We start from the raw sequence: 11,123 nt of genomic DNA on the forward strand, positions 1-11,123 counted from the left end.
AACCAGAGGCTAAGGACACCATCCCTGCCCATTCTGGCAAATAGCCATTGATGGACCTATCCTCCATGAACTTATCTAGGTCTTTTTTGAACCCTCTTATAGTCTTGGCCTTCACAACATCCTCTGGCAAGGAGTTCCACAGCATTACTGTGCGTTGTGTAAAAAATACTTCCCTTTGTTTTTAACCTGCTGCCTGTTAATTTCATTTTGTGACACCTAGTTCTTGTGTTACAAGAAAGAGTAAATAAGCTGTTTCATACCCCTAATTATTTTGTTGCCCTTTTCTGAATCTTTTCCTATTCCAATATATCTTTTATGAGATGGGGTGACCACACCTGCACACAGGATTCAAGATGTGGGTGTACCATGGATTTATAGAGGCAATAATATATTTTCTGTGTTATTATCTATCCCTTTCTTAATTATTCCCAACATTCTGTTCACTTTTTTGACTGCCGCTGCACACTGAGTGGATGTTTTCAGAGAACTCTCCACAATAACTCCAAGATCTCTTTCTTGAGTGGTAACAGCTAATTTAGACCCCTATCATTTTATATGTATAGTTGGGATTTATGTTTTCCAATGTGCCTTACTTTGCATTTCTCAACATTAAATTTCATCTGCCATTTTGTTGCCCAGTCACCCAGTTTTGTGAGATCCCTTTGTACTTCTTCGCAGTCTGCCTGGGACTTAATTATCTTAAGTAGTTTTGTATCATCTGCAAATTTTGCCACCTCACAGCATACCTCTTTTTCCAGCTCATTTATGAATATGTTGATTAGGACTGGTCCCAGTACAGACCTCTGGGGGACACCATTATTTACCCCATTCCATTCTGAAAACTGACTGTTTATTCCTACCTTTGGTTTCTTATCTTTTAAAAAGTTACCAATCCATGAAAGGATCTTCCCTCTTATCCCATGACAACTTAATTTACGTAAGAGACTTTGGTGAGGGACCTTGACAAAGGCTTTCCGAAACTCTAAGTACACTATATTCACTGGATCCCCCTTGTCCACAGGCTTGTTGATCTCCTCAAAGAATTCTAGTAGATTGGTGAGGCATGATTTCCCTTTACAAAAACCATGTTGACACTTCCCCAACAAATTGTGCTCATCTGTGTCTCTGACAATTCTGTTCCTTACTATATTTTCAACCAATTTCCCTGGTACTGAAATCAGACTTACTGGCCTGTAATTGCTGGGATCACCTCTGGAGCCCTTTTTAAGAACTGGCGTCACATTAGCTGTCCTCCAGTTATCTGGTACAGAAGCTGATTTAAATGATGGGTTACAGACTTCAGTTAGTAGTTCTGCAATTTCACATTTGAGTTCCTTCAGAACTCTTCGGTGAATACCATCTGGTCCTGGTAACTTATTACTGTTTAATTTATCTATCTATTTGTTCCAAAACCTTCTCTAATGACACCTCAGTCTGAGATAGTTCCTCAGGATTTCTCACCTAAAAAGAATGGCTCAGGTGCTGAAATCTCCCACATACTCAGCCGTGAAGACCGAAGCAAAGAATTCATTTAGTTTCTCCACAATGGCCTTATTGTCCTTGAATGCTCCTTTGGCATCTCCATTGTCCAGTGGCCCCGCTGCTCTGCAAGTGCATTACTATGCCATTCAAAGCTGATAAAGAAGGACCAATTATGATTTTTAGTTAAATCAGTATAAGTGATCAAATTCATGTCCAGTAAGGGGAGAAATAAGAAATCTTTAAATGAAGAAGGGACTTCCGAAGAAGGAATATGACTAGGATAATAGGTACAGGTATATCCTATATGAAAACAGGTATATCCTATATGAAAACTAACTCAGTCCTAAAAAGAAAAGGAGTACTTGTGGCACCTTAGAGACTAACCAGTTTATTTGAGCATGAGCTTTTGTGAGCTACAGCTCACTTCGTCGGATGCATAGCATATCGTGGAAACTGCAGAAGACATTATATACACACAGAGACCATGAGACAAAACTTCCTCCCACCCCACTCTCCTGCTGGTAACAGCTTATCTAAAGTGATCATCAAGTAGGGCCATTTCCAGCACAAATCCAGGTTTTCTCACCCTCCCCCCCCCCCCCCCCCACACACAAACTCACTCTCCTGCTGGTAATAGCCCATCCCTCTTTGAAACCTCTCTTTATAATGCGCATGATAATCAAGGTGGGTCATTTCCAGCACTAATCCAGGTTTTCTCACCCCCCCCCCCACACCCCTCCAAAAACCACACACACAAACTCACTCTCCTGCTGGCAATAGCTCATCCACACTGACCACTCTCCTTACAATGTGCACAGCAATCAAGGTGGGCCATTTCCAGCATAAATCCAAGTTTAACCAGAACGTCTTGGGGGGGGGGGGTTGTAGGAAAAAAACAAGGGGAGATAGGCTACCTTGCATAATGACTTAGCCACTCCCAGTCTCTATTCAAGCCCAAATTAATAGTATCCAATTTGCAAATGAATTCCAATTCAGCAGTTTCTCGCTGGAGTCTGGATTTGAAGTTTTTTTGCTTTAAGATAGCGACCCTCATGTCTGTGATTGCGTGACCAGAGAGATTGAAGTGTTCTCCGACTGGTTTATGAATGTTATAATTCTTATCATCTGATTTGTGTCCATTTATTCTTTTACGTAGAGACTGTCCAGTTTGACCAATGTACATGGCAGAGGGGCATTGCTGGCACATGATGGCATATATCACATTGGTGGATGTGCAGGTGAACGAGCCTCTGATAGTGTGGCTGATGTTGTTAGGCCCTGTGATGGTGTCCCCTGAATAGATATGTGGGCACAGTTGGCAACGGGCTTTGTTGCAAGGATAGGTTCCTGGGTTAGTGGTTCTGTTGTGTGGTATGTGGTTGTTGGTGAGTATTCGCTTCAGGTTGGGGGGCTGTCTGTAGGCAAGGACTGGCCTTTCTCCCAAGATTTGTGAGAGTGTTGGGTCATCCTTCAGGATAGGTTGTAGATCCTTAATAATGCGTTGGAGGGGTTTTAGTTGGGGGCTGAAGGTGACGGCTAGTGGCGTTCTGTTATTTTCTTTGTTAGGCCTGTCCTGTAGTAGGTGACTTCTGGGAACTCTTCTGGCTCTATCAATCTGTTTCTTCACTTCCACAGGTGGGTATTGTAGTTGTAAGAATGCTTGATAGAGATCTTGTAGGTGTTTGTCTCTGTCTGAGGGGTTGGAGCAAATGCGGTTGTATCGCAGAGCTTGGCTGTAGACGATGGATCGTGTGGTGTGGTCAGGGTGAAAGCTGGAGGCATGTAGGTAGGAATAGCGGTCAGTAGGTTTCCGATATAGGGTGGTGTTGATGTGACCATCGTTTATTAGCACAGATTGATAGACACGGTCTCCCACAGCATTCTTGTCAGCAAGTTAAGGAAGTATGGGCTGGATGAATGCACTATAAGGTGGGTAGAAAGCTGGCTAGATTGTCGGGCTCAGCGGGTAGTGATCAATGGCTCCATGTCTAGTTGGCAGCCGGTGTCAAGTGGAGTGCCCCAGGGGTCGGTCCTGGGGCCGGTTTTGTTCAATATCTTCATAAATGATCTGGAGGATGGTGTGGATTGCACTCTCAGCAAATTTGCGGATGATACTAAACTGGGAGGAGTGGTAGATACGCTGGAGGGGAGGGATAGGATACAGAAGGACCTAGACAAATTGGAGGTTTGGGCCAAAAGAAATCTGATGAGGTTCAATAAGGATAAGTGCAGGGTCCTACACTTAGGATGGAAGAATCCAATGCACCGCTACAGACTAGGGACCGAATGGCTAGGCAGCAGTTCTGCGGAAAAGGACCTAGGGGTGACAGTGGACGAGAAGCTGGATATGAGTCAGCAGTGTGCCCTTGTTGCCAAGAAGGCCAATGGCATTTTGGGATGTATAAGTAGGGGCATAGCGAGCAGATCGAGGGACATGATCGTTCCCCTCTATTCGACACTGGTGAGGCCTCATCTGGAGTACTGTGTCCAGTTTTGGGCCCCACACTACAAGAAGGATGTGGAAAAATTGGAAAACATCCAGCGGAGGGCAACAAAAATGGTTAGGGGCCTGAAACACATGACTTATGAGGAGAGACTGAGGGAACTGGGATTGTTTAGTCTGCGGAAGAGAAGAATGAGGGGGGATTTGATAGCTGCTTTCAACTACCTGAAAGGGGGTTCCAAAGAGGATGGATCTAGACTGTTCTCAGTGGTAGCAGATGACAGAACGAGGAGTAATGGTCTCAAGTTGCAGTGGGGGAGGTTTAGGTTGGATAATAGGAAAAACTTTTTCACTAGGAGGGTGGTGAAACACTGGAATGCATTACCTAGGGAGGTGGTGGAATCTCCTTCCTGAGATATTTTTAAGATCAGGCTTGACAAAGCCCTAGCTGGGATGATTTAGTGGGGGATTGGTCCTGCTTTGAGCAGGGGGTTGGACTAGATGACCTCCTGAGGTCCCTTCCAACCCTGATATTCTATGATTCTATGAAGTGTAAGATGAAGATAATAATCAAGCTATATGATCATCTATTAAAATTAATTTTTTTCAGAGGTCCTGATCGTTGGCAACATGTGGTGGAGGGAAGGGGGGGAGGAATGGTACAATCTGGCTTTATGCCACTTGTACATGTCCCCAAAATCCCAAATCTTTGGGCTGGTTCACCGCTGGTCCAATCTGCCATTCTCACAACTGAGGATTGCCAGAACAAAATGAGCCCTTTTGCCATGCTTTCAACACCCCACCCCACAGAGGGACCTGAGAGGGGATGCATCATAAAACCACATATGACAGCTCTACAACACCTGACAATTTCACTCATACCAGAAAAATCCCCAAATAGCCTGTTTCACTGTCATTTCAGCTACTTTGCACCACAGAGACGCACTAACCAAAAGAGTAGAGGGGCAAAGAGCTTAACAAAAATTCCTAAAACTACCTCTACCCTTAATTTACCTTGTGTAAAAAAAATACAGTTCAGAAGGGGTCGAAGACATGATTTTACTGGACTATTTTCACAAAGATCAGATTAACTGGCAAGTCGTGAAGGTTACGTACTCTACTTTTATACTTCAAAAAATGACTTGTTTTGGGTTTGACAGTAACAGACACAAAGTGACTGAACATGAGGTTTATCACAGATTAGTTAGTGCCTTACTGGTTATGTCCTATTTATATTTTCCCTAGTACAGATCCTAAAGAGCAGCAAAAAGGTGACAAAAACGTCCCAAAAGAAGCACTAATTCTGGGAAACAAAATGGCAGATTAAATTCAATGTTGATAAATGCAAAGTGATGCACATTGGAAAACAAACCCAACTGTACATATAAAATGATGGGGTCTAAATTAGTTGTTACCACTCAAGAAAGAGATCTTGGCATCATTGTGGATAGTTCTCTGAAAACATCAACTCAATGTGCAGCGGGAGTCAAAAAAGCCAACAGCATGTTGGGAATCATTAAGAAAGGGACAGAAAATAAGACAGAAAATATCTTATTGCCTCTATATAAACCCATGGTACACTCACATCTTGAATACTGCATGAAGATGTGGTTGCCCAATCTCAAAAAAGATGCATTGGAATTGGAAAAGGTTCAGATAAAGGCAACAAAAATGATTAGGGGTTTGGAACAGATCCATATGAGGAGAGATTAATAAGATTGGGACTTTTTATCTTGGAAAAGGGATGACTAAAGGGGGATATGATAGAGTTCTATAAAATCATGAGTGGTATACAGAAAGTAAATAAGGAAGTGTTATTTACTCCTTCTCATAACACAAGAACTAGGGGTCACCAAATGAAATTAACAGGCAACAGATTTAAAACCAACAAAAGGAAGTATTTATACACAAAACGCACAGTCAACCCATGGAACTCTTTGCCAGAGGATGTTGTGAAGGCCTGGACTATAACAGGATTCAAAAAAGAAGTAGATCAATTCACGGAAGATAGGTCCATCCATGGCTATTAGCCAGGATAGTCACAGAATGGTGTAAGTAGCCTCTGTTTGCCAGAAGCTGGGAATGGGTGACAGGGAATGGATCACTTGATGGTTCCCTGTTCTGTTAATTTCCTCTGGTACAGCTGGCACTGGCCATTGTCAGAAGACAAGATACTGGGCTAGATGGAGATTTAGTCTGACCCAGTATGACCATTCTTAAACCTAGGCAGTTGGTCTATGGAATTGTGAGTTCATTTGGGGCTGAAGAACAGTGGAAGAACAAATCTTCCCTAAACCTCTATTTGGAAAAGTGGAAGCTTTGGGCCTCAGTGACTAACTCCACATAATGGGAAAATGGATGATGTCCAAACTAAAATATCAGTCTGTCTCCCTGAAATCTCATGGATGTCTAGCTGTCAGCTCAAGCCCTCTCCACTCCCTCCTTTCTCAATCCCTGTGGACACCACCACCATCTTAGCTATCACTGAGGCCCATAACCTGGGTGTCATCTTCGACTGAGACCTGTCCCTAGCTCATCAAATCCAGGCTATGTCTAAGTCTTTTAGATTCTTTCTCCACAACATTCCTAAGATATAGCCTTTCCTATCCATCCATATAGCTAAAACTCTGTTCCAGGCTCTAATCTCATGTCTCAATTACTGTTATATCCTTTTCTCTGGCTTGAACAAATTCAATCTACCCCCACTCATATCTTTCAAAATGCTGCTGCAAAAATCCTTTTGCTAGCTCGTCACTTTGACCATGCCATCCCTCTCTTTGCTTCCCTCTACTGGCTCCTTCCTCGTTCTCATATAAAACAATAGCTGCTTCTCTTCAGTTTCAAGGCTGTTCACAACCTCTCCACACTCTCCCTATCTTCTCTCATTCAGCAACAAAACATCAGCTCTTGACTCCGATCAGCCCATGGTGTCAGCTTCCATTGCTCACTTGTTAAATTTCCAAACAAGCATCTTTGTACTTTTTCCCATATGTCCCTTACATCTGGAAAGAGCTTGATGCCAACAAAAAAAAAACTTGAGAATGACTAGGCTGCTGCTAGTCGAGAGGTCATCTAGTCCAGTCCCCTGCACTCAAAACAGGACTAAGTATTATCTAGACTATCCCTGACAGGTGCTCGTCCAACCTGTTCTTAAAAATCCCCAATGATGGAGATTCCGCAACCTCCCTAGGCAATTTGCTTAACCACTCCGACAGTTAGGAAATTTTTCCTTATGTCCAACCTAAACCTCCCTTGCTACAATTGAAGCCTGCTGATTCTTGTCCTATCTTCAGAGGTTAAGAACAACAATTTTTCTCCCTCCTCCTTGTAATAACCTTTTATGTACTTGGTAACCAATACTGTCTCTGTTTCTTTGTACTCCACTATTGTTCTGTCTGTAGCCATCTATCGTCTTGTGTCTTACACTTGGTTTGTAAGCATCTGGGAGGAGGCAGGGACTGCCTTGTGTTCTATATTTCTACAGCACCTAGCACAAAGGGGTCCTGGAGGGAAGCTTATAAGAAGTGGAAACTTGGACAGATGACTAGGGAGGAATATAGAAATATTGCTCGAGCATGCAGAGGTGTAATCAGGAAGGCCAAAGCACAATTGGAGTTGAAGTTAGCAAGGGATGTGAAAGGTAACAAGAAAGGGTTTCTAAAGGTATGTTAGCAACAACAAGGTGGTCAGGGAAAGTGTGGGATCCTTACTGAATGGGGGAGGCAACCTAGTGACAGGTGATGATGAGCAGGTGAGCAGCCCTAAGTGGTGAAAGAACTGTTAAGGACTATTTAGAAAAGCTGGGCATACACAAGTCCATGGGTCCAGATCTAATGCATCCGAGGGTGCTGAGGGAATTGGCTGATGTGATTGCAGAGCCATTGGCCATTATCTTTGAAAACTCGTGGCGATCAGGGGAGGTCCCGGACAACTGGAAAAAGGCAAATATAGTGCCCATCTTTTAAAAAGGGAAGAAGGAGAACTTGGGGAACTACGGACCGGTCAGCCTCACCTGAGTCCCTGGAAAAATCATGGAGCAGGTCCTCAAGCAAACCATTTTGAAGCACTTGGAGGAGAGGAAGGTGATCAGGAACAGTCAACATGGATTCACCAAGGGCAAGTCATGCCTGACCAACCTGACTGCCTTCTATGGTGAGATAACTGGCCCTGTGGATATAGGGAAAGTGGTGGACGTTATATAACTTGACTTCAGAAAAGCTTTTGATACGGTCTCCCACAGTATTCTTGCCAGCAAGTTAAACAAGTATGGACTGGATGAGAAGGTGGATAGAAAGCTGGCTAGATCATCGAGCTCAACAGCTCGATGTCTAGTTGGCAGCTGGTGCAGTGCCCCAGGGATCAGTCCTGGGGCTGATTTTCTTCAACATCTTCATTAATGATCTGGATGATGGGATGGATTGCACCCGCAGCAAGTTCGCAGATGACACTCAGCGGGGCAGAGAGGTAGATATGCTGGAGAGTAGGGAGAGAGGGTCCAGAGTGACCTACACAAATTGGAGGACTGGGCCAAAATAAATCTGACAACGTTCAACAAGGACAAGAGCAGAGTCCTGCACTTAGGATGGAAAAATCCCGTGCACCGCTACAGACTGGGGACAGACTGGCTAAGCAGCAGTTCTGCAGAAAAGGACTTGGGGATTACAATGGACGAGAAGCTGGATATGAGTCAACAGTGTGCCCTTGTTGCCAAGAAAGCTAACGGCATATTGGGCTACATTAGTAGGAGTGTTGCCAACAGATCGAGGGAAGTGATTATTCCCCTCTATTCAGCACTAGTGAGGCCACATCTGGAGTATTGCATCCGGTTTTGGGACCCCCACTACAGAGGAGATGTGGACAAATTGGAGAGAGTCCAGTGGAGGGCAACAAAAATGATCAGGGGGTTGGGACACATGACTTAAAAGGAGAGGCTGAGGGAACTGGGCTTGTTTTGTCTGCAGAAGATACAAGTGAGGTGGGATTTGATAGCAGCCTTCAACTACCGGAAGCGGGGGGTTCCAAAGAATCACAGAATATGAGGGTTGGAAGAGACCTCAGGAGGTCATCTAGTCCAATCCCCTGCTCAAAGCAGGACCAATCCCCAACTAAATCATCCCAGCCAGAGCTTTGTCAAGCCGGGCCTTAAAACCCTCTAAGGATGGAGATTCCACCATCTCCCTAGGTAACCCATTCCAGTGCTTCACCACCCTCCTGGTGAAACAGTGTTTCCTAATATCCAACCTAGACCTCCCCCACTGCAACTTGAGACCATTGCTTCTTGTTCTGTCATGTTCTCAGTGGCGGCAGATGACAGAACAAGGTGCAATGGTCTCAAGTTGCAGTGGCAGAGATCTAGGTTGGATATTAGGAGAAACGATTGCACTACGAAGACTTTAATATATGCCTCCACCATGTTCCCTTTCTGAATCTTTTCAGATGACTATGAAATAACGCAATATCCCCAGAGGCAGTCAATTATTTTTTGTCAAGATCCAAATTTCTTGGTCAAGGTACAGTTAAGGTCCAGACTCTGGAGGAACATGTTTTCACACCACAATAATGATGATAATAAACAGAAAGATTTCACGGTCTGTTCAAAAGTGTCTGGCGGTCCAGATTTGGCCGATGGTCCACCTATTGACTGCCCCTGCCCTAGATGCAGAGGGATGCAGGAAGTTGCCTTTATGAGATGAGATCACTTATTTCACATTTAGTCATTGCATTTGATGGGCTAGATTGTGACAGAGCTTGAAATTTAGGCCAACCTCCCTGCAGGAAGGGCAATGTTTTCTGTTGTCAGGAGCAACAAATCTTGTTTTGGGGAGGAACAAGAAAGAGAACCTACCTAGTATCCTGGGATTTTATTTTTTTTAAACAGGAAGTAATCTCTGCCACAAAAAGAGTCAATTTAAAAGAAAGCTCAATATTAAAGATGTATCTGATATACTCCCTAAAATCCTATGGATAAGTACCAGAAGGAAAAAGTAAAACGGCAAAAATGGAAAGACATGGGATAAGCACATTCAAAAAAGAACTACGCTGTCATGAGACAACATCTCATCATAACATAGGACACTGGAACAAATGTCTCAGAGAAACTATGGAGTAGTGGAGGACATGAAATCCCACCCAATATGCAAAGCAGGTGGTAATCTCAGCTGTAGAACAGATTAATCTCCATTTTTTTTATTGTGTTAGCAGTCATGGAATACCTCCTCCAAATAGGTTTCAGAGTAACAGCCGCGTTAGTCTGTATTTGCAAAAAGAAAAGGAGTACTTGTGGCACCTTAGAGACTAACCAATTTATTTGAGCATAAGCTTTCGTGAGCTACAGCTCACTTCATCGGATGCATACTGTGGAAAGTGTAGAAGATATTATATACACACAAAGCATGAAAAAATACCTCCTCCCACCCCACTCTCCTGCTGGTAATAGCTTATCTAAAGTGATCACTCTCCTTACAATATGTATGATAATCAAGGTGGGCCATTTCCAGCACAAATCCAGGTTTTCTCACCCCCCGCCCCACACACACACAAACTCACTCTCCTGCTGGTAATAGCTTATCCAAAGTGACCACTCTCCTTACATTGTGTATGTTAATCAAGGTGGGCCATTTCCAGCACAAATCCAGGGTTTAACAAGAACGTCGGGGGGGGGGAGGGGGGGGGTAGGAAAAAACAAGGGGAAATAGGCTACCTTGAATAATGACTAAGCCACTCCCAGTCTCTATTCAAGCCTAAGTTAATTGTATCCAATTTGCAAATGAATTCCAATTCAGCAGTTTCTCGCTGGACTCTGGATTTGAAGTTTTTTTGTTGTAATATTGCAACTTTCATGTCTGAAATCGCGTGACCAGAGAGACTGAAGTGTTCTCTGACTGGTTTATGAATGTTATAATTCTTGACATCTGATTTGTGTCCATTTACTCTTTTACGTAGAGACTGTCCAGTTTGACCAATGTACATGGCAGAGGGGCATTGCTGGCACATGATGGCATATATCACATTGGTGGATGTGCAGGTGAACGAGCCTCTGATAGTGTGGCTGATGTTATTAGGCCCTGTGATGGTGTCCCCTGAATAGATATGTGGGCACAGTTGGCAACGTGCCTATCCTTGCAACAAAGCCCGTTGCAAGGTGCTTTTTGATAACCTACAGTATTCAAAGTGGTTCATGTTTGAAGGTAATATTTTT

General features: G+C 43.6%; 1 protein-coding gene across 29 annotated transcripts in view; it reads right to left on the reverse strand.

Annotated features, from left to right (window-relative positions):
* Window positions 1-11,123, reverse strand: part of DLG1 (discs large MAGUK scaffold protein 1) — a 428,647-nt gene that overhangs the window by 328,050 nt on the left and 89,474 nt on the right. The window lies entirely within an intron of this gene.

This window comes from Chelonia mydas, chromosome 9, assembly GCF_015237465.2.
Source record: "Chelonia mydas isolate rCheMyd1 chromosome 9, rCheMyd1.pri.v2, whole genome shotgun sequence".
Lineage (NCBI taxonomy): Eukaryota > Metazoa > Chordata > Testudines > Cheloniidae > Chelonia > Chelonia mydas.